The sequence below is a fragment of the Pan troglodytes genome, chromosome 10, assembly GCF_028858775.2.
Source record: "Pan troglodytes isolate AG18354 chromosome 10, NHGRI_mPanTro3-v2.0_pri, whole genome shotgun sequence".
Lineage (NCBI taxonomy): Eukaryota > Metazoa > Chordata > Mammalia > Primates > Hominidae > Pan > Pan troglodytes.
Window position 1 is genome coordinate 137,442,170 of NC_072408.2, and position 23,805 is coordinate 137,465,974.

The window sequence follows — 23,805 nt, forward strand, 5'->3', positions numbered from 1 at the left end:
AGGCTATTTACTTATTCATGGGCTGCCCAAGCCGGCCAGGAACTGCTTTGTGTCAGCTGAATAGGATGGTAATTCAATCTGCGAATGGGAGCCGTTGGCACACAGCACGCCTGTCATAATGAGTCACAGGAGAGACAAGCACCCAGCGTTCAGAGCCACTGGGAACCTGTCCTTCGACAACGAGCTGTGTCACAAGACACCACCTTCCTTTCCTCAGTCGCTCTCTTCCCCCCGAATCTCCCCACCCCAGATCAACTCTCCTGGAGATGCATGACACAGAATTACATATCCTTGGGAGCGGAGACGGGTAAGGCCACCTGTTCTCTTGAGCTGTATACATGGAAAGAGAGGAGACAGAAGGGTTGGGAAGGTATCTGAAGCAAGAAACGCGGAGTGAGGAAGCGGGAGGAAAAGCTCACCTGCACCAGGAGTCCTCAGGTTTAATGTTTTCTATGCCCTATCTCATACACTCCTCATCAAAGCCCTTGGAGCAAATGAACAATTAGCCTCAGGCAGGTTAACAATCACACCCGAAGTCTCTGACTGGGGGTCTTTGAGCCCTGGTCCATCTCACGTCACAAGCCACATGCTGCCTTTGGTCCAGCACGTCACAAGCCACATGCTGCCTTTGGTCCAGCACGTCACATCATCCAATGCAAAGAAACCTGCCTCTCTTTAAAGATGACTTTTTTTTTTCCAGACAAGGTCTCATTCTGCCACCTAGGCTGAAGTGCAGTGGCGTGATCTCAGCTCACTGCAGCCTCGACCTCCCAGCTTCAAGCTATCCTTCCACCTCAGCCTCCCAAGTAGCTGAGGCTACCGGTGCTTACCACCATGCCTGGCTAATTAAAAATATATATATACATTTTTGTAGAGACGGGATCTCACTATGTCACCCAGGCTCATCTCAAACACCTGAGCTCAAGTAATCCACCTGCTGCAACTTCCCAAAGTGCTGGGATTACAGGCCTGAGCCACCACACCCGGCTGACTCTACCTGTAAACAAATCATTTTCTGTTTCCAATAACAACAGAGTCTCCAGCACATTAATTAAAGTCACAGAATCCAGAGCACACAAAAAAAAGGGAGGTGAGATTCAGAGATGAGAAGACCCTAGCCAGGTGACACAGCCCAGCTCCCCCTGCCCCAGGGGACCAGGCAGGATGGAGCCCATCCCCTCCCGTTCTCCTTCCGGGGTTTCTTGAGAGTTAAGGACATGCCTTTCATCAGATTGCTTTGTTCCAGCCTCAGGAAGCTCAGCAGTTCATTTTCTCCACATCCACTGCATGGGCTGCTGGTTACTGCTGTAGAAAAACCACAAGCCAGGCGGGCCAGCGCCTGGACCTACCTCTGTCCCCATTAGACTGTCACTCCAGGAGGGGAGGGACCCTGCTTATCGTATTCTAAGCACCCAGGAGAGCATCCGGCCAAAGGAGCTACTGAAACACTTGTTGAGATGCCAAATGAATGAAGTCTTCAACCTCTCTGTTGCCTTCCCATATGTAGCAGTGAGGATAGGCTGGACTCTGCTGTGGTTACAAATAATTCTGATTACAGTGGCTTAAGATCACCTGGGTGCATTGGTGGCACCTGCCCTGTGTCTGCAGCTCTGCTCCAAATCATCCCCACCTGGGACCCAAGCTGACAGAATGGCCACCACCCAGGTCACTGCACATCAGCAGGAAGGAGAAGCTCGAGGGGATACTGCTGGCATTGAGAGCTGCACCCCAAGACACTGGCAATTTCTGTGCTCTGGACACCAATTCGTGACTCACAAGTTATTTATCCAATGCTATCTCATTGTGGCACCTGCTACTGTTTCCATGCATCATGCACAGGCCCAGATGGAAAGATGGGGCCCAGGGGTGCAGTCCCACCTAACATCTGAAAGGGACCTGATGAATGCCCACACGCCTCATCGTCCTCCCAACCCTTCCCCACTCTACATTCCAGCTTCTGACTTCACTCCCCTGCATTCTCCTACCGGGGCCCCCTACATCCACTCCACCACCCCCTACTGTCTTCTCCACACAGCCAACTTGCAAAACGGAAATCTATGTCCCTCCCCTGCTAAAGCCCCTCTGCCTTCCAGCCTCTGAGTGAAGGTTACCATGCCACTCGTGACCTGGTTCCACTAAGCCCTCAAGGTTCATCTCTTGCCACCACCCTCCATTTCCACGCTTTATGATGAACTACTCCTTCCAAGATCTCAAACGGAGTCTTTGGCCTCTCTCGGCCAGACCTCACACTTGCTATCCCCCAGTGAGGCTGGTCTATACTCCTTGTCCCGACATGGCTGGCTCTATTGTCTTTCAGGCAGATGTCACTTCGCCCAGGAAGCCCTCCCTCTAAGACCTTTCATCTGTGTTCTCATGTCATCTTCCCTCCCTACTGGCACTCTTGAGCACCACACAGATTCCTAATTTCCTAACTACCTATTGGTGGTCCTCACAAAACTAGAACCAAGTGGAGATTGGCGGTTGTATGTATCTTATTTACCAGCTGGTTCTGTGCAGGTGCGAGGACCCAGCTTTGTTTTTTTACCAGCTGAATCACCTTGAACACTCATTGGACCTCACTGAACCTCAATTGACTCAGCTGTGAAGTAGGTATAATAGTATCCCCTAATCCAAGGGCTTCTTAAATGGACTAGATGAGGTAATAACCACATAGCTCTTAGCCCAGTGTTGGGTATGTGCCAGATACTCACGCACTATTGAAGAAATGAACGGATGGGGAAATGAGTGAACACTAAACCATCAGCCAGCCCCATGACATGAGCCCAGCAAGGTAGGAATGTCAGCCTGGCGTTACAGAGAGTTTGGGTGTGGAGTCAGCACTGCAGAGAACAGCGCTGAGCTATGAGGAGAAACCAAGTCCTGACAGCATTACTGCAGCCCCTGGATCAAGCTGTAACTGAAGCTGGATACCTACAGCTGGGTTTTTCAGTTGTGTTTCAACACATTCCCTTTTAGGACTAAGTCAATATAATTAGGTTTTCTGCCACTTTTAGTAAAAACCAAACCCAAACCAATACACACCTAGTAATGCCTTGGGGATGGTGTCTTGTCACCTTGTTCTGGGTACAGAAGAGCAGAGAATCATGAAGGTGTGTACGCTATGCCTATTCAGTACCATCTCTTTGGCTCCAGGTTGCATTTGAATGTTAAAATGGTAGTGTTCATAGCAGTATATATAGAAAATTCCACACTCCACAGCCATCGAATCTTTGCACTGAGATGTTCTGCGGAGCTGCATCCTGTTTTCCTGCCTCTGCTGCCTCATCCTGTCCTCAGATCACCTCTCAGCAGAGGCTAAAGCCCCACCGCATCTCCCCATCCCATCACCATTTAAAATGCTTATCACCAGTTGCCCCAGTGGAATGGGAGGCCCCTGGGAGCAGAGCCCTTGTTGGTCTCACAGCCCATGGGGCCCCTCCCAGCCTAGAGCAGTGCCTGGAATGCAGGAAACACTGGATTGACACGTCGAGTGAATGAATGAATGGATGCGTGCCTGAGACAGCACATCGGACTGGAGGAACCACAATGCTTTAGTGTAATTAGTCATGCAATTAGTGAGTTCAAGAAGCAGCCCCCATTAAAATGAAAGCAATGTAAACCAACCCTGGGAACACATAATAAGAGTAATGTGATTAGAACCAAAGCTTCAGGCCACAGTTAAGGAATCCTAAAATTAATGAAGATAAAGAATTGATCAATGTATCCCTGCACTGTCTGCCGGGAGCAAAGGGATTTGTGGGACTTGGTTAGAACCAACCCTGATGCCTAATAGAATGAGGTAGAGCTGCAATGTCCTGGTGTAAATGTCCTTCTGGTAACAATGTCCTCTTTCCTATTTGTTGTTTATCCAGAAACCTTCAGGCCTGGCTTGGGGTACCTTCCTGTACAGCTCATGGGAAAGGAGAGGAGGGATGAGCAGATTCCCTGGGTCCTGCTGGCTTTACTGACTTTGGTTATTAAGAAGATAATATTCTGGTTGGTAAATAAGTTATTTGGGGACTTTGGCATTGACTGTGTAGACAGTTGAGAAAATCAGCCTTCTTGGAATGCAAACTTAATGACCATAGGTTCTAATGTCCTCTGAACCCAGCCCCAGCTGCTTTGGTATAGTGACTTCACCAACATCTAGCTGCTAGAATGAGATAGTATTGGATGAATAACTTGTGAGTCACGAAATTGGTGTCCAGAGCACAGAAATCACCAATGTCTTGCCTTCTTGATTTCTCCAGGTTCTCCCCAGATGGACACACATTAAAGCCACCCTGTTTGGGAATAGACACCGATTAAGTTCAGCTTAGAATTACTCCCATAAGCAACCAAGATGTCTTTCATAGGCGAATGAATGATATATCCAGATACTGGAATAACTCAACACTTTAAAAAAATAAATTATCAAGCCACAGAGAGATATAGAGGAGCCTTCATTGCACATCACTAAGTGAAAGAAGCCAGTCTGAAAAGGATATAAACTATATGATTCCAACTCTATCGGGGTCCCGAAGCCCCGAGCTGCGGGCTAGTAAATGTAGCCTGTTAGGAACGAGGCCGCACAGCAGGAGGTGAGTGGTGGGTGAACAAGTGACTGCCTGAGCTCCGCCTCTTGTCAGATCATCGGGCATTAGATTCTCATAGGAACTGTGAACTATGCATGCGAGGGATCTGGGCTGCATGTTCCTTATGAGTATCTAATGCCTGATGATCTGAGGTTTCATCCTGAAACCTTTCCCCCTCCCCATCCATTGTCTTCTATGAAACTGATCCCTGGTGCCAAAAAGGTTGGAGACCACTGAATAGTGGAATAGTACATTGCAGAAAAGGCAAAACTATGGAGATAGTTAAAAAAAAAAAATCAGTGGTTGCCAGGGGTGAGCGGCAGGAAGGGAAAAACAGGTAGAACAGGAGGGATTTTTAGGGCAGTGGAACTACAGGGTCTGATGCTATGACAGAGACACATTTGTCAAAAGCCATAGAATGCACAAGACAAGGAGTAAACCCTAATGTAAACTATGGACTCTAGTTAATAATACAATATCAATATTGTATCATCAACTGAAACAAATGTACCATACTAATAATAGGGGAAACTGTGGGGTCAGGAAGAGGGGGTGCTTGGGAACTCCCTGTACTCTTTGATCAGTTTTTCTGTAAACCTAAAACTGCTCTTTTAATAAAAGCCTGGCCAGGCACGGTGGCTCACGCCTGTAATCCCAGCACTTTGGGAGGCCGAGGCGGGTGGATCACCTGAGGTCAGGAGTTCGAGACCAGCCTAGCCAACATAGTGAAACCCCGTCTCTACTAAAAATACAAAAATTAGCCAGACATGGTGGCAGGCACCTGTAATCTCAGCTACTCAGGAGGCTGAGGCAGGAGAATCGTTTGAACCCGGGAGGCAGAAGTTGCATTGAGCCAAGATCACGCCATTGCATCCCAGCCTGGGCAATAAGAGCAAAACTCCATCTTAAAAAAAAAAAAAAAAAAAAAAAATCTATTGGCCAAGTGTAGTGGCTCACACCTGTAATCCCAGCACTCTGGGAGGCCAAGGCACTCCAGCCTAATAGAACAAGACCCTGCCTCAAAAAAAAAAAAAAAAAAAAAACAACTAAGTATTACATTTTTTTCAAAACTGACCAAAAAAGTACCTCACCCCTTTAATTGCTGTTCTTTTGTACACAGCAAGCGTCTACACCATTCCGGGTCAGTGGATTTCCTCCTGGTCAGCAGGCTGGGCTCATTCAGATGAGTCTGGGCAGCTCGGGGACTGGGACTACCGTGTCCTCTGCTATACTCCCAGTCCCCGAATGGCACCTGGCTCATGGGACCCGCACCCTAACTATTTTGTTGAATGAAGTATTTTATTTCTTGTATCTCCATTTAGCTACAAATGACAGATCATTAACAAGTGAAAATTGAAAGCCGAGATGAAAACCTCCCCCAGGAAACGTAGTCAGGCTGCTCCATTCTCCAGAGATGTAAATCAATAAAATAATTCCAGAGAGCTTAAGACGCTTGGATCACTCCATAAATTCCTGACATGTGAGGGAGCCCTCAACTTCCTGGCGTTTCTGTTCCAGGAAGTCTAACCCTGTGGGGACCTGGCTAGCTTTCTAGTCAGTTCTAGTTGGTTTGAATTATTGCAGACTGCACAGGTCATGCCTGTACACTCCGCCCCAGAACAATGGGCATCTCACGATGTTATTCTCGATCACAGACATTTCAGCCACCAAGGAAGATGGGGAACAAACACACCACCTAGAACCGCCCTTGCTGCTCAAGGAAACAGCTCAGAGAACAGGACACTCCCCGGGGACAATGTGTACCTGAGCTCAGCGATGCTTTGCATTTAATTAAACACACTTACCGCTCAAGAGCAATTTCATCAGCTTAATCATCTTACACGAAAATTAATTTTGCTCCCACTAAAAGCCCTGGAACAATTATGTATGGAACCTTCCATCACAGATTAAGTTTATCTTCAGCCCAATTGTTTCTTTATTTTCAAACCGAAGTTCAGTGTATCGTGCTATTTTCTAAAATAAAGTTATGTCCAGAATTTCATTTTCCGTTTTAATGCTAGTTATTAACACTATTTGTGTTTGTAACCACAGCCAACATTTTGAGAGCTTCCTCTGTACTAAGAAAGGTTCAAAGCATCTTACTCAAAGTGATCACCAAAGCTTCGAAAGAGCCCGTGAGGTAGGCACTGTGATGACCTGCGCTTGTTACGAGGGAGACGCCACGGCCCAGAGGGCTTCAGGCACCTCCTGGTCCTACGGCTTGAAAGACGAGGCGTGGGGATTTGGACATCGGCATCTGGCCCCAGGGACCGCACAGCCACTGGGCTTCACCTCTGCCCCCTCCTGTGCCACCCCCTAAGTTAGAGGATCAACACAGACCAAGGGGAGAGAGGCAGCTGCTCTGGGCCACCAAGGTTTTCAAAGGAAAAATTATTCTCTTTTCAGATGTGAAAGAAAAGCCTAAGTGGGCCTTTGGAAACATTAAATTGATAACTTTAATACTAGGAAACTACTGGGAACGCCACCAACCAAAGAAAGGGCAGACATGGCCCTATTAAAGCTAACTAATGTCGGCGTCACAGCCGTCCTGGCACTCAGCGCTGTTTCTGTGGATGGGCAGGAGAAACCGCAGTCTTGCCATCATTTTAACTGATTCTAACACGTGCCTTGGAATGCCAGTGCAGTGCTCTACTCGCAGCCACTGGCAGGCATGCAGTCATAATTACGAGATCACAGAGGGGTCAGAGGGTCCCAAGTCCTCTTCTGTTTGCCATTCCAAGGACAGAAAGCTAAATCATGAGCCCTGACTGCACCGCAAGGGCCAGGTCTCCCAAGACTGCAGGAAGCCTTCATTTCATGGTGACTGCCGGACACTCGGCCCGGCATCACGGGCTGGATTTAGGATGGTGACTGCCGGACACTCGGCCCGGCATCACGGGCTGGATTTAGGATGGTGACTGCAGCGCTTTGCCTTTCTTCTGCATCATAACTGCCGCCCTCAATTCTTCTCTGCTAATCAGCCTCATGGGCAGAGAGCCCCTCATTAGTGCCTGGGAATTAACTGCCGTGCAAAACAGAAAAACAAACTGCGCCTGTGTTGTTCCTGGAGTCCTGAGGAAGGAAGAGGTGGCCGTGCTGAGAGCACTCCGGGAAAATGAGTCAGCCTCAGGGTACCTCATGCCCCTTATGCTTGGCTGGAGAGTAAACCAGGAGGACAGAGTGGTCAACACAGCAAGGGGTGCCGAGCGTGGCTGCACCAGGCTGGGCCCCTCAAAGCCATAGGTGACAATGACAGCTCACCAGGGCCATCCGAGGATGGGGTCATACCTCAGTGCTGTACGTCATTAATCCCCACCCTGACTCTATAGATAAGCCACTATCCCCATTGTACAGATGAGAAAACTGAGGCAACCAGAGGTCAAATGCTGTGTCTAAGGTCACACAGTTTGTAAATAGCAGAGCCCAGAGTCAAAGCCACGTCTCTGGTGCTAAAGCCATGTTTCTAACCGCTGTACCCCCAGCTTCCTGCCACAAGAGCCTGAAAAATCTTTGCATTATTACTCGGGGCTCAGGGGACGGGATGTGGGAATCAAAGGCAGACCAGAAAGAGAAGATGGCTTCCCCTCCAGGACACCCCAAATGATGCCCCACACTCCAGGGAGAGGCCCTGGCTCTGGCTGGGACTCTGGGTTTAGTTTAGTTTTGTTTTGTGTTTTTTGAGATGGAGTCTTGCTCTCATCACCCAGGCTAGAGTGCAATGGTGCGATCTCGGCTCACTGCAACCTCCACCTCCCGGGTTCAAGGGATTCTCCTGCTTCAGCCTCCTGAGTAGCTGGGATTACAGGCACATGCCACCATGCCCAGCAAATTTTTGTATTTTTAGTGGAGACAGGGTTTCGCCATGTTGGCCAGGCTGGTCTTGAACTCCTGACCTCAGGTGATCTGCCCGCTTTGGCCTCCTAAAGTGTTGGGATTACAGGCGTGAGCCACCATGCCCAGCCTGGGTTTAGTCTTATAAGTCAGACTATCCGACTAGGAATAATAACCTTTATTACTTCCACAACCCACATCGACTAACATGCATCTATCCTCTTCCAAGCACCAGGCACTGTCCACGATGTTTTGCTTAAAGTCACTCATTTAATCCTGATAGCAACAACCTTATAAGTCAAGTCCCATCATTATCTCCACTTTGGGGATAAGAAAACTAGGCTACACATTGAAGCTCACACCAGCGGGTCACAGGCACCTTGATCTGAACCAGGCTGGCTCTGAACGGGTCACGTGCCCTCTCGGCCAGGCCACACTCCCGCTCACTGAGAGAGGGGCTAGAAGGAGGAACCTGCTTCCCTCCGTGGAGCGCCATCAATTCTTTCCCCAGAATGGCATGAATTTATATCCCCACCTGCTCTTGAGTTTGAGTCTTGGACTGGACACATTCCAAATCCCTGCCTCTCTAAACGGCAATGGTTCTCCAACAGCTGCCTCAGGGGTCCTGGCTCAGCTGGCTGTGCTTAAACGAAGTCCCCGCAACAGCCACCTGCCAACCTGTGCCAACCTTTCATTTTAAGAGGAGAGCTAAGCCCCGGCGAGAGTTCCCCCCTGCACAGTGACGTGTAGGCCTCCTGCCTGTGGAACGCAGGGAGCTCACACTCGCCCTGGCCCCGGGTGCACGGGCCGCAGCAGCAGCTCCCAGCTCCCATTGGCAGGTCCTGTGATGTGTGTGGAGCGTATGTCTCCTGTGTCAGGAAGAGGTGAGCCCCACAAGTGACCAGCAGGAGAGGATGAAGGGCAGGAAGGCGGAGCCCAAACCTCCTGAGGACCAGGACCATGGAAGCGCAGAGATGAAAGCCGGTCCCTACAGAAATCACTGGGCCATGGACAGGCCCCCCATGGGACCAGGGACAGGAGAGCTGGTGCCTACAGAAATCACTAGGTCAGGGGCAGGTGCCCCATGGAACTGGGGAGAAGAAAGAAATCACTAGGTCAGGGACAGGTCCTCCACTTTACAGATAAGAAAACAAATTCTGTACATGCGGAGGGAAAGAAAGCCCACCCAGGCTGCACTCTGCGGAGGCGGGGACCACTGCTCCACGTCCCTCCACTCACATTTATTGAACACCTGCGTGGGACATGCGTCAGTGAATAACACGGGGCAAGGGTAAGGTCCTGCCCCAAGGAGCGGACATGCCCACAGAGCAACAGAGGCAAGAAACACGCAAGCAAACAACAGCCAGTTTCAGCTCATGAGAGTGAAACAGAACAAGGAAACTGGAGAGCAAGCAGTGGGGTCTGCAAGGGGCAGCGATTTTAGACAGTGTGGTCAAGGTGGGCCCCCCAAGAAGGTGTCCTCTGAGCAAAGCCTAGAGCAGTGAAGAGGAGGTGGCCATGCTGAGACAGAGACAGAGAGAGATCCCAGGCAGCTGGCACAGCACATGCAAAGGCCCTGAGGCAGGAGCTGGAGCCCAGGCAGCCACCCTCCCAAAACAGTGCTCACCAACAGTCCTGATGGACATGAAGGATTCCGCTCTCACTGGCAGAAAAGCTATACTGTGGATTCAGGGGCCTGTAGCCTCTCCCATTGAGACGAAGGAAAGGAAGTGGAGAGGCAGACTCCCTAACAAGGCCTCGAACTCACTCACACACACACACTTGCTACAAGACTGGAAGGCAGAGAGGGTGCTGTGAGGAAACACACCACGTCCTGCCCCGTGGTTTTAGACAAATTAGCTTTCATGAGCCGCTCAGCTCTTAATCCATTAGGGCAGACACGTGTCACCTTGGTTAAGAGCACCGTAAGATCCAGCCCTGAGACGCCTGCTGCATTTAAAATACAATCGCACATCGATCTGGACTCTACCTGTGGCCGAATTCATTATCCAGTCTGGGAAGATTAACCATCACAAAGAATCTATATAAATGGGATGGGAAGATTAAAAGTATCCTTACTTCGAGGAGCCGTATCATCAAGTGCAAATTAATTTGTGCAAGGTAGCACACTTGCGTCTAAGCCCAGTGTCTGCGTATAAAGCCCAGGAATTACGGGAGACATTTTGAAGTGATCCTAATCACCATCAGACTTCAGGGGCAGCAAGGCTAGCGAGTGACGTCGGAAAAGCCACAGGACAGAGACCCTGAGCCCTCAGGAGCATATGGCCACAACCACTGCGTTACTTCGGTATGTCTGAAATCATCCTCCGGGCTGAGAACGTGGCACAGAGTCACTGGGCGAAGCACCCAACGGCTCGGGCTGACTTCACATGCTGACTGACTTCAAGGGCTGTGGCCCACTGGGTTTCCCCACACAGGCCCCTTAAGCAGCACCTGCCAGCGGCAATGACCAAGGACATTCTCCCAGTTGGGTCCGGGAGCCAGCGCCTAGTCTCTCAAACTGTGAAATACTCAGGAACACTGTGAACCCGTTGTTAAGTCACGGGTAGTTTGAAATCAGTTGTGGTTGGAGTGTTTACACCACAGAAATAGGCAAAGACTACAAATCAGAACTTTTTTTTTTTTGAGATAGTCTCACCCTGTTGCCCAGACTGGAGTGCAGTGGCGCAATCTTGGCTCACTGCAGCCTCCGTCCACCTCCCAGATTCAAAAGAGTCTCCCGCCTCAGCCCCCTGAGTAGCTGGGACTACGGTGTGTCCACCACGCCTGGCAAATTTTTGTATTTTTAATAGAGACGGGTTTCACCACGCTGGCCAGGCTGCTCTCTACAAATCACAGCTTTTACCAACACACCACTCCCCCAAAACCAACTTCTATTATCCAGAGGAGAAAATAAACCAGAATTGAATTTTGTATGCTACAGACATTGGAGTCACTCCCTCCAGCCCCTGAAGTTCACTGCTGTTCCCCAGCACTGGCTGGATGTGATATCGGGTTAACCAGCCAGCACCTTTCACCCCTACAGTCAGGACACGGGATGGGCAGAGAACTCAAGCCAGTCCAAAGTGAACTTTAGGATTGGAGAAAGTCATACCCTCTCCCACTGGAGCAAGCACATAGCCTGGGGGACAAGGTCAAAGCCATTTTGTGGCTACAAGAGGAGTCGGCATTAGCCCAAAGAGCAGAGAGAAGGATGAGAAGAAACAAAGTCCTCGCTGATGACATTAAGTCTCTGGATCAAACCTTGCCTGATCTCTTCCTTATCGCTGGACTTTCAGGTTATTTAAACCTACACATGCTTTTTATATTTAAGCCACTTGGAGATGCACTTTCTTTGAATAGAAAGATTTCTTACCAACAGAAATCTGAAACCAACTCTTTACAGTTTAGTCTTCCTTGCCTAAGTAAATGGATTCATTAAAGCTCTTTTCAGTTACTAAGTCACTGAATAGCTTTGTTTGCACTCCCAAGCTTTTAAAGAAGGAAAGAAAAAACCCAGGGAACAACACTTTGCATTTCACCCAAGCATTGAAATCTGTGGTGCGGCAGCCAGTTCCCTCACTACCTCCCTCACCACCTCCCTCACCCCCTGCCTCACCACCTCCCTCACCACCTCCCTCACCCCCTGCCTCACCACCTCCCTCACCACCTTCCTCACCACCTCCCTCTCCATCTCCCTCACCACCTCCCTCTCCATCTCCCTCACCACCTCCCTCTCCATCTCCCTCACCACCTCCCTCACCATCTCCCTCACCACCTCCCTCTCCATCTCCCTCTCCACCTCCCTCACCACCTCCCTCTCCACCTCCCTCACCACCTCCCTCTCCACCTCCCTCACCACCTCCCTCACCACCTCCCTCTCCACCTCCCTCGCCACCTGCCTCGCCACCTCCCTCACCACCTCCCTCGCCACCTCCCTCGCTACCTCCCTCACTACTGCAGAAGGGATTGTTTCCTCCAGCTCCTAATGGCCCTCTGCTCCCATTTCCTCATCGAGGTCCTGTTTTCAGATGCTTTCTTGCCCCAATCCAAGGTCGCAAGCACACGCATCTCCACAAGAAGAATGACAACCAATCTTAGAGGTATAGGGAGCTTTAAATTTACCCCATTGTCAGGAAAAGAGAAGCCCTATCTAAAACTTAAAATTGTACAAAGCTAGAGTTGGAAAAAAATCTTCCATGTCACCTCCTACAGGGCAAGAGAAAGCCGCCTCCAGGGGTGAATGATTTATTGCAGGTCGCACAACTCACACACAGAGTCCCTGAACCAGGGCTGAGAACCCAGCAGTTCAGACTCTGCAGCCACGACCCACAGGCGCCATGGGCATGACAGTGGGTGAGGACACCCAGCAGCCCAGGAGCCACATTGGTGTTTGCCAGCTGCACCTGCTCCCCATCTCCTGGCCTAGAGGCCCAGCCTTAGCCTACGCAATTCTCACGGGACAGACATGTGCATGTGAGGCAGAGTGGGGACCCATCTTAAGGGGCCTGTGGGCCCCCTCCCCTCAGCATGGAAATAAAGGAAAATCTTGGGTTCCTTCACGGGGAATTCCAGGCACCTAATTGGCCCTGGGAAGTAAATAAGCAACTTGAGAAGGAAAAAGCTAATAGTATTCAAGACCAGCTTAGCCAACATGGTGAAACCCTGCCCCTAATAAAAATACAAAAATTAGCGAGGCGTGATGGTGCACACCTGTAATCCTAGCTACTCGGGATGCTGAGGCAGGAGACTCTCTTGAAACCGGGGGGTGGAGGTTGCAGTGAGCTGAGATCGCACCACTGCACTCCAGCCTAGGTGACAAAGCAAGACTGTCTCAAAAAAACCAACAACAAAAAAGAAGGTAATAGCAGCTTAAAACAACAGCCAAGGGAGTTAGAGTCAGGAGATGTTTGCTTCCCTATAGAAGCTAAAGCATCATCACATCTGTCTCTGGGTTGTTTTTCAAAAACCCAGACCCCCACCAAAATGGATTCACCTGCACCTAGACCTCAGATACGGAGAGCCGAGGACTGAGCTCTGAGCACCAGTCTTTGTTCTAAATTTCTTCCTGAGGGGCCTGGAGGAGGTCACACCCATGAGCCAGAGCTAACATTCTTTTCTGCTGACCCTAAATTTTTACACAAAGTTTCTCCTCCTAACCAACTACAAATCAGAAAATCTTTGCATATACCTACAAGTTGTAAGCCCCTGCATCCAGAGATCCCACCCTTTAGGTCAAACCAATGCATAACCTCCATGTATTGGTGTGTGACTTTGCTGGTAACCTCTACCTCTCTGCCTTTAAAGACCCTCCCCTTTAAGCCATCTGGCAGTCCGGGTCTTCCACATAAGGTTCTCCCCGCTAGACGCCCTGCACTAAATGCCTCTCTTTCTCATGCTGCAAACCTCGGTGTGGCTGTTTGGCCCGACTGCAGTGGGTGAGTTGGACCCCAGCTCCGTTGGATAACACATGCACACACGTGTGCACACACATGTGAACACACGTGTGTACACACCCGCCTCACGTGGTACAGAAAGCCAAAGGGCATGTCAGGAGTCACGCACTGATCATCACCGAGCAGATACATCCCTAGATTATGGTTCCTAAACTTTTACACATCTTTCTTTTCTAAATTTTCAACAGTAAATACTAAAGATGAAAAAATGTTTCTCACAGCTGTCAAGGGAAAAGGGGAAATCCCATTTCACACGCCACTAATGGAAGAGGAAACAGACACGAACTCTCACTTCTCAAATGCCCTAAAAACATGGTTTTTTGACCCAGAAATTCCACCTTCATAAATTTATTTAAAGGATCATAATGGACAGGACTGAATCATCTTATCTTTTAGAATTACACACATAAGGTATTCATTGTAAAAAAAATTGAAAAGCATAAAGGAGAAAATAAAAACTTCATAATATCCCCTTAAAATACATTCCATCTGTATGCGTTTTCTAAATCCCCCAGCAAAATCAAATTCAAGCTATATACATCTGATGTTATCCATGATGATTTTAATGAGGTATGTGTTTTTCTAAATTATTTTCTGTGCTTTAAAATTTTTTCTACAATAAATATATACTACTCCATTAATCATAATCAAGTTAAAAACTATCTAAAATTAGTATCTTTTTTTTTTTTTTTGAGACGGAGTTTCACTCTTGTTGCCCAGGCTGGAGTGCAGTGGTGCGATCTCGGCTCACCGCAACCTCCGCCTCCCGGGTTCAAGCGATTCTCGCTCCTCAGCCTCCCAAGTAGCTGGGATTACAGGCCTGCACCACCACGCCCAGCTAATTTTGTATTTTTAGTAGGGACAGGGTTTCTCCATGTTGGTCAGGCTGGTCTCGAACTCCTGACCTTAGGTGATCTGCCCGCCTCGACCTCCCAAAGTGCTGGGATTCCAGGCGTGAGCCGCCGAGAAACGGATCACACATGGTAATTTTTGCAGCACCACGGGTTAAATACTGTGGGCCCTGAACACCATTTTCATGTGGATTCCATGATCCTCAATGACCTCCTGACTCAGAGGCACGGGAGCAGATCTCCCGGCTTTTCCTGCCCTTCGTGGCGGCCGATAGGCTCAGTCGGAGGTGGGTATGGAGGTGGGTACGGAGGTGGCAGGAGGAAGCTATGGATAAGAGAGCAACCGGAGGGACAGAACCGTGCCAAGTGCGTGTGTGACTGCAAAGCCAGCCTCTAGGCCAAGTAAGGCGCTGGAATGTGAGGCTTGCTGCGACGTACATTTCTCTCTTCCTCAGAGGAGAGATGAGTGCTCCTGGCCAGAGGCCACTCCCCTCCATGCAGTGACTTAGAGACCCAGGCCCCCTCCCTCCGTGGCCGCCCAACCCCTGGGGCCTCATGGCCTCGGCATCCAGCCAGTGGGGTACTGGGAAGGGCGGCGCCTTCCCCCGACTCAGGGCTCCACTCTCCCATTGGCCAGAACAAGCCACGTGGCCACCCAGACCCAAGGGCTGCTGGGAAATGCGCCCCTCCGCTGAGAAATGGCTTCCCACAGCCAGTCTGTGAAATGGGGAAAAATCTGGGGTGAACGGCTAGCAGACTCTTCCTTGGAGAGATAGCGCGGGCCACATAGGAGACCCCCAAACAATGGATACCCCATGCTAGGAGGACCAACTCACTCACCCTGGTAGGCCTGGATTTTCCCACTTTCAGCCCTGGAGATCCTCTCAGCCGTGAGAAAATCAGAGATGTGGTCTCCCTGCCCCCTGCTCACAGTTTCACCAAGACAGCACCCAAACAGGGAGGGGTGCCCTGCTACCCCAGCCCCCGAAGAGGGCGTGTGGGTGCTGGGAATACTCTACTCAGTGACCCCAGCACTTCACACTCTGCGGGCCCTGGAGAAGCTGCCCCACCTCCCTTCAACCCATAGGCTCAGGAGACTCTGAAGTCAAGCCTTGTCTGCAGGTCGGAGATTCAACAGGAACAAGCGGTACGAGACTCTCAGAGATGAGGGAGGTGCAGAGCATATTGTTGAAGCTGAAAAAAAAAAACCAAACCTGAGGACCTGTCCCTCCAGTGTGGGGTGAACCCTCGGGGAGACGCAGTGGGGACTCGCAGGCAACCAAGGAGGCAGTCTACACAGAAAATTGCGGCTGCTGCCTTGCCCCCAGCACCAAGGGGGCTTGGTGGGCAGCTTGCAAGCTGTCCAAAGGGTACATTTCTGCCCTTCATGTGCAGCGTGGTCCCTGGGGGCTGACTCGTGCCCACCTTCCCCAGCAGCCAGCTGCCAGGTCCATTCTTAAAAACCTCCAGGGGACATCTGGGCACCCTTCCGAAACGTGCTGCCAGCTCCCAGCCTGGGGCTCTAAATAGAACTGCTCTTAACACCGCATGTGTGCTCTTCCTACTCCAGCCAGCCTTCTGCTCGTTGCTACCACTTTGCTAAATGCAAGCTTCTCACAACACTTGTTTTCTTTATCTGTGGATTCAGCAGGGAAGCCCTGCCATAGGGCGTGACCCAGTCACAGGGGCCTGCCCACCTGGGGGCTCCCTGTCCCCTCCAGCAGCACATGTGAGCAGATGGGTCCCCAGAGCATGCTCCTGTCTTGGCATTTGAAATCCGCCGTGGAAGCCTTCTGAAAATTGTGCTTTCAAATACAAATACTGACCTCAGTCCAAGCCCAGATTTACTCTAATTGCCTGAAGACCCCTTTCCACCAACTCAGTAAACAAGGGAGACTCTGAGTTGTTTTCTTAACCGATCATTGTTTTCTGGGGGGCAAAGTGGAGCGTCGGGGGGAGAGATTTTTCCCCTCAAAACAAGCAATTGCTTTTATAATTTAAATTAGGCCTGTGTCCTAAAAGAAAATCGCTGGTAATAAATGCAAGCCTGCTGACCTTGGAGGAAAATATCAGAGAGATTTCAAGCAGCATTTTCTTGAACAAAAATTTACACGGCCTTGTTTTTTTTTTTAAAAAAAAAAAGAAAGAAAGAAAGAAAAGAAAAGAAACTGCTTTGTAAATGTCACAGGAAGGATGCTTGGCGGAGGCTGAGAAAGCTTCCGAGCCACTTATTTCTGTTGAGAATGAAGAACTACAGCCTGGGTCAGGACTGAGGCTCCACTCCTGGCTTCTTAAAGCATCTCTACCTCCAAGCAAAGCTTCTCAGGGATGCTTTCTGCAAAAGACCAACATCTGGGGTCCCACAAAGCTCAGCACTTTTCAATTTTATTCTGCAGGGCACTCAGGCAGGTGTGAGAGAGATCAGCGGGCCCTGCTGGCGGCCTGAGGAGACCTCAGGGGGGCTCTGAAAGACAGGTTCCAAAGCATCCATTGTTAGAGGGGAACGTAAGGACTATGATGACATAGATGGCAGGGCGATGGCGTTGAGGAGGCTGTCAACATCTCGGAGTTCTTCCCATGTGCAAGGCAGGGTGCTGAGCCTGTGATGCGTACGTATGAAGCCGTGTCATGCTCACCACTCCCCTATTGAGCAGGTGAGATGGTCATTCCCACTTTATAGAGGAGAAAACCATGGGCAGCCCTGGAGCCTGCCCACGGCACAGCCGTCCTGGCATGGCGGTCCCCAGGCTAATGGAAAACGCAGCGATGAACCCAGAAGAAAGCAAAACTTCACCTGGGTGGGATCTGGAAACACCCTTCGAGCTGAATCTTTTCATGTCTGTGTGTCTTTTCAAAGAACCAGCCCTTTGTGAGAGTCTTAAGTTAAAGATTTCTAGTGATGCACATTCATGAATTTAACACATTTCACATTATGAATTTGTGCTTGGAATTTAATTATCTGCAGGATTATGTACCAGCTCTACTCTTCGTTGAGAGACTGAACAAGTCCTGTGTCTTAGCAGTTATCATATTATAGCTTTTGGAAAGCTTTTTGATGTTAAAAAAAATGTTTAGGAATTAAAAGCATTTTATTTCATAGAAGTTTTAAAAAGCACCAGGCTTTGAGGTTGTTTGCTGGTTCTGCTGTTGTCTACTAAATCATTGTGTTCTGCTTTTCTCTTTATTTACTCTTCCCTCCTGCCTCAGCTTTATCTTGTTAGTCTTCTAGTTTCTAGCATTGAATGTTTTGATTAATTTGGGTTTTTTAAATACTCTTCTTCATATAAGAGGATCTGAAGCTATGTATTTTCCTTGGAGTGTAGCTTTGGCATAACCTTATGTATTGGTATATAGCAGGACGCAGGAAACTATGTAGCCTTTAGGCCAAATATGGCCCACCACCTGTTTTTGCAAATAAAGTTTTGTTGGAACACAGCCACACCACTTGTTTACATAGTATCTATGGCTGCCTTAGTATATGGCAGCAAAGTTTAGTTGTTGCCACAAAGACTCTCTAGCCTGCAAAGCTGAACATGTTTACCATCTGACTTTTTTCCAAAAAAGTTTGCCAACCCTTAGAATGTAAGATCCTCGTCCTTAACTTCTAAATGGCTTGTAGTTTTGTTTCCCTCTTTGGTGCCCTCACTTTTTAATCTGTTACGCTCATTTTTGTTAATATTGTCCAATGGTTAGATTTGCAGAGTGGGGGGTTTCTATTATCAACTTCTTAATGGATTGTATTGGGCCATATCTGCATTCCCTTGAGGATATGGAGCATCTCAGTGGTCTTGCAAGGCTCTTAGGTTTTGCCATATGTATTAGATTGTTTTTTCATTGCTATGAAGAAATACCTGAACCTGGGTGATTTATAAAGAAGAGAGTTTTAATTGGCTGATGGTTCTGCAGGGTGCACAGGCAGCGTGGTGCCGGCACCTGCTTCTGGTGAGACCTCACAGAACTTACAGTTATGGTGGAATACAAAGGGAAGCCAGCACATCACGTGGCAAGAATGGGAGCAAGGGGAGAAGTGCCACCCTTTTAAACAATCAGATCTCACGTGAACTAACCAAGTGAGGACTCACAATGGTGCTAAGCCGTTGATGAGGGATCCACCCCCATGATCCAATCACCTCCCACAAGGCCCCTTCCCAACAGTGAGAATCACATTTTGACATGAGATTTGGAGGGGGCCAACATCCCAACCGTATCGTTCTGCCCCTGGTCCCCCAAATCTCATGTCCTTCTCATATTGCAAAATACAATCATGCCTTCCCAACAGTCCTGCAAAGTCTTAACTCATTCCAGCATTTACTCAGAAGTCCCACGTCTCAAGTCCCAAGCTCTAAGTCTCATTTGCAGATAAGTTCCTTCTACCTATGAGCCTGTAAAATCACATCGTTTACTTCCAAGATACAGTGGCGGTCTAGGCGTTGGGTAAAGATTCCCATTCCAAATGTGACAAATTGGCCAAAGAAAGGGGCAACAAGGCCCATACCACTCTGAAACATAGCAGGGCAGTCATTAGATCTTAAATCTCCAAAATAATCCTTGACTCCGTGCCCCACATCCAGGCACACTGGTGCAAGGGGTAGGCTCCTGTGGCTTTGCAGGGTGCAGCTCCCGCGGCTGCTGTCACAGGTTAGAGTTAAGTGCCTGTGGCTTTTCCAGGCTCAGAATGCAAGCTGTTGGTGGATCTACCATTCTGGGGCCTGAAGGGTGACCCTCTTCTCACCAACTCCACTAGGCAGTGCCCCAGTGGGGACTCTGTGTGGGAGCTGCAACCCCACAGTTCCCCTCAGCCTGTCCTAGCGGAGCTTCTCTGTGGGGGCTCCACCCCTGCGGCAGGCTTCTAGCTGGGAACCCAGACTTTCCCATAAATCTTCTGAAATCTAGGTGGAAGCCACCAAGCCTCCTTCATGCTTGCATTCTATGCACCCGCAGGCTTAACAACATGTGGAAGCCCCAAAGGCTAATGGCTTGCACCCTCAGAACTCTGGCCCAAGCTATACCCAGGGTCCTTTGAGCTGAGGCTGGAGTCAGAGTGCCCACGATGCAGGGAGCAGTGTCCTGAAGCTGTGCAGGGCAGCAGGGCCCTGGACCTGGCCCCTGAAACTATTCTTTCCTCCTAGGCCTCTGGGCTGTGATGGGAGGGGCTGCCTAAAAGATCTCTGAAATGCATTTGAGGCCTGTTTCCTGTTGTCTTGGATATTAGCACTTGGGTCCTTTTTAGTCATGCTAGTTTCTCTAGCAAGTAGTCACTCCACAGCCTGCTTGGATTCCTCTTTTGAAAATGCTTTTTCCTTCTCTGCCACATGGCTAGGTTGTGAATTTCTGAAACTTTTATGCTCTGCTTCCTTTTTAACTATAAGTTCCAACTTTAAGTCATTTCTTTGCTTCTGTATCTGAGCATAGGTTATTAGAAGCAGCCAGGTCCCATCTTGAATGCTTTGCTTCTTAGAAATTTCTTCCACCAGATACCCTAGGTTATCACTCTTTTAAGTTCAAACTTCCATAAAGCCCTAGGACACAGATACAATGCAGCCAGGTTCTTTGCTTAGGCATAATATGGGTGATCTTTACTCCAGTTCCCTTAACTTTCTCATTTCCAGCTGAGACCACATCAGCCTGGACTTCACTGTCCAAATCACTATTGGCATTTTGGTCACAACCATTTAACCAGTCTCCAAGGAGTTCCAAACAATTCCTCACCTTCCTGTCTTCTTCTGAGCTCTGCAAACTCTTCCACCCTCTGCCTATTACCCAGTCCCAAAGCTGCTTCCACACTTTCAGGTATCTTTATAGCAATGCCCCACTCCTCTGTACCAATTTTCCATGTTAGGCCATTTTTGTATTGCTATAAAGAAATACTGAGGCTGGGTAATTTATAAGGAAAACAGACTTGATTGGCTCATGGTTCTGCAGGCTGTACAGAAAACAGGGTGCAGGCATCTGCTCAGCTTCTAGTGAGGCCTCAGGAAGCTTCCAATCATGGTGGAAGACAAAGAGGAGCCAGCATGTCACACAGTGACAGCAACAGCAAGAAAGCCAGGGAGGAGGTGCCACACACTTTTCAACAACCAGAATTCACATGAACTAACTGAGCAAGAACTCACTTATCACCCAGGGATAGTGCCCAGCCATTCATGAGGGACCTGCTCCCGGGACCCAAACACCTCCCACCAGGTCCTACCTCCAGCACTGGGATCACATTTCACATGAGATTTGGGGGAGACATACATCCAAACCATATCAACACAACCCAGCAATCTGGATGCAGAAAACACACAAATGACACACTAGAGGTCTCTACAGGGAGAGAATGGGGTGCTGGACAGAGGACAAAGAGGAGTGTGCCCTAGGCGGGGCGGCAAAGGCCTCTCCAGCGTGTAACATCGCCCCACCCCGCCAGCCAGCATTACTTCCCTGTTTTATTTTCTTCATTGCCCTTGCTGCTGTCTGAAATTACCTCGTTATATAGCAACTGTCTGCCACTCTGTGAGAATGCAAACTCTGTAAGGACCTTATTTATCTTGCCTGATGCATTGTAACTATTCAAATATCTGTGGGAGAGAGGAAGACAGGACCTGAGGAGGACACATGAAAGGGAGGAAAAGACCAAGGAGGGGTGGGCAGGGCGGAGAGTCAGAGAAACACCAGCAGTGGAGGGAGGCTCTGGGGCCATAGAACAGGCCCCAAACCATGGATTTCCACTTCAGGGAATTTATTGAGATGTTCTTTCTGAACTAAAAATATGATCTATGTTTGTAAATGTTGCATAGACACAGAAAAAAATGTGTGGTTACTACACAGAGCGAACAGAGTTCAATTATTCAAACATTCACACACAGGCACACACATGTATATACAGGCAAACACAGATACATATGTGCACACACACACACCATCAACTTCAGCTCTCCCTCAGCTCCTCGAATTTGCCCTTGTTTGGACACCATCTTGAAGCCAGCCAGAATGAAAAGGGAGGGACGTTGGCTTCAGACAGAGCAGCTCAGGTCAAGGCACAGGCGACGGGAATGTGGGCGGAGGCACCACACAGCCCATGGCAGAGGAGACAAGAGGGAAGATGCTGGGAGAGCCAGGAGTGAAAGGTGGATGCTGGTGGGAGCGCTGTCCTGGAATCCAGCCCTTCTGGGGGATGGAGGAAGCTCCCTCATGTACATCTTAGAGCATGGGTTCCAGCAAGGCCGGCCTGCAGGCGTGGGGCTGGGGACACGGTGGAGGGTGGGGAGAAGGGACATGGCCAGCTGCTCTGCCAGCAGAATAAAGAGAGGTTTCTGTATGGGCCCCAGGAGGGCCAGGAGCGAGAGAGCGAGCCTCTGTTTGTCTAATGTTCTATGGAAGATGGTTCTTAAAGGGGTGGGGGGACCCGGCAAGAATCACGAGGGAGCCATCTGAGAGGCACCTTCCCTCCCACAGGGGAACGGAGGGAAGAGGAGGAGGAAGTAGGATCTCCAGGGACCCCTGGCAGGCAGGGGCTAGAATTCTGCCCGTCCCAGTGGGGCTGGGCCAGCTCCTGACAGCGTCATACAGAGAGAAGCTTTCCCTTTCATGTCCCCTGTCCTGGGACTAAGCCAGTGCATTTGTGTCCTGGTTTGAGGCAAACAAAATGCCACAAACCAAGTGTCTTAAACAACAGAAATTTCCTCTCTCAGCTCTGGAGGCTGGAAGTCTGAGATCAAGCAGCCCCAGCAGGCCTGTTTCTTTCTGAGGCTGTCGGGAGAATGTGCCCCGGGCTCCCCCTGACTCCTGGCAGCCTCAGGCACTCCTCCGCTTGTGAGCGACCTCGCCGCGTCTTCACACCGTCTTTCCTCCACGTTTGTCTATCTCTGTGCCCAAACTTCCCCTTTCTAAAATTTTTATGTTATTAACTTTCTAAAATTTATGTACTAAAAAAAAAAAGCAAGATCTCATTAGCCAGGTGTGGTGGTGCACACCTGTGGTCCCAGCTACTTGGGAGGCTGAGGTGGGAGGATGGTTTGAGCCTGGGGGGAGGAGGTCGCAGTGAGCCAAGATTGCACCTCTGCACTCCAGCCTGGGCAACAGAATGATACCCTGTCAAAAAAAATTAAAACGGTCTCACTCTTTCACCCAGGCAGGAGTGCATTAGTGTAATCATAGCTCACTGCATTGAACTCCCAGGCTCAAGTGATCCTCCTGCCTCAGTCTCCTACAGACCTGGGACTATAGGTGTGTACCACCATGCCTACTATTTTTTTACATTTTTATTTCTAGAGATAGGGTCTTGCTATGTTGTTCAGGTTGATCTCAAACTCCTGGGCTGAAGCAATCCTCCCAGCTTGGCCTTTCAAAGCTGGGATTACAGGTGTGTGTCACCACCCGTGGCCAAATTTCCCTCCCTTAAAGAACACTAGTCATATGGGACGAGGGCACATCCTCATGTCCTCATCTTAACTTTGCCCATCTGCAAAGACCCTATTTGCAAATAAGGTCACATTCACAGGTACTGGGAGTTAGGACTTCAACACCTTTGTGGGGTGGGAGGGCCACAATTCAGCTCATAACAGCCAGGAAATAAAGCAGAGATCACCCCCTCTACACACACTGCAGGCTCCCAGCCGGAAGCAGGCCCCGGGAGGAGAAAGAAACAGTTCTAAGTTCAGACGAGGTCAGATGTGGTTTGGATATTCTCATAACTAAACTGATAGAGCTTGGGGGATGGAAGACAGAGAAAGATCCATCGTCGAAGCAATGCAGCGGCATCCACCGGCACCTCCGTCCAGGGCACAGGGGAGAAGTGACCCGCAGAAGGGCTGTGCGGGGGCAGTGAGGGCGGAGGATGGAGCCCCAGCTGCGGGGGGCAGTGAGGGCGGAGGATGGAGCCCCAGCTGCGGGGGGCAGTGAGGGCGGAGGATGGAGCCCCAGCGCGCTAGGCCCCAGGTCCCGCCTTCCACTGAAACATTTTGTCTCGTTTCAGGGTGCGATCCCCAACCTCTGATGTTACACGGAACCAGCTACCCAACAAGTTGTTTTTTACATTTCCCTTTTGGTGTTCTGTTTATCTGGCTTTAAATAGGCCTGGCTGAGAATATTTAACATCAGAGAACGCACGGC

At 49.6% G+C, this 23,805-nt stretch overlaps 1 protein-coding gene across 13 annotated transcripts in view; it reads right to left on the reverse strand.

Moving 5' to 3' along the window:
- Positions 1-23,805, reverse strand: part of RIMBP2 (RIMS binding protein 2) — a 321,527-nt gene that overhangs the window by 237,026 nt on the left and 60,696 nt on the right. Inside the window, exon 1 of one of the 13 annotated variants that reach the window (XM_016924630.4) lies at positions 420-528. The exons of the other annotated variants lie outside the window; for them this stretch is intronic. The gene's annotated coding sequence lies outside the window, so the exon portion shown is untranslated. Of the gene's footprint in view, positions 1-419; positions 529-23,805 lie in introns of those variants that run through there. 13 annotated transcript variants of the gene reach the window in all.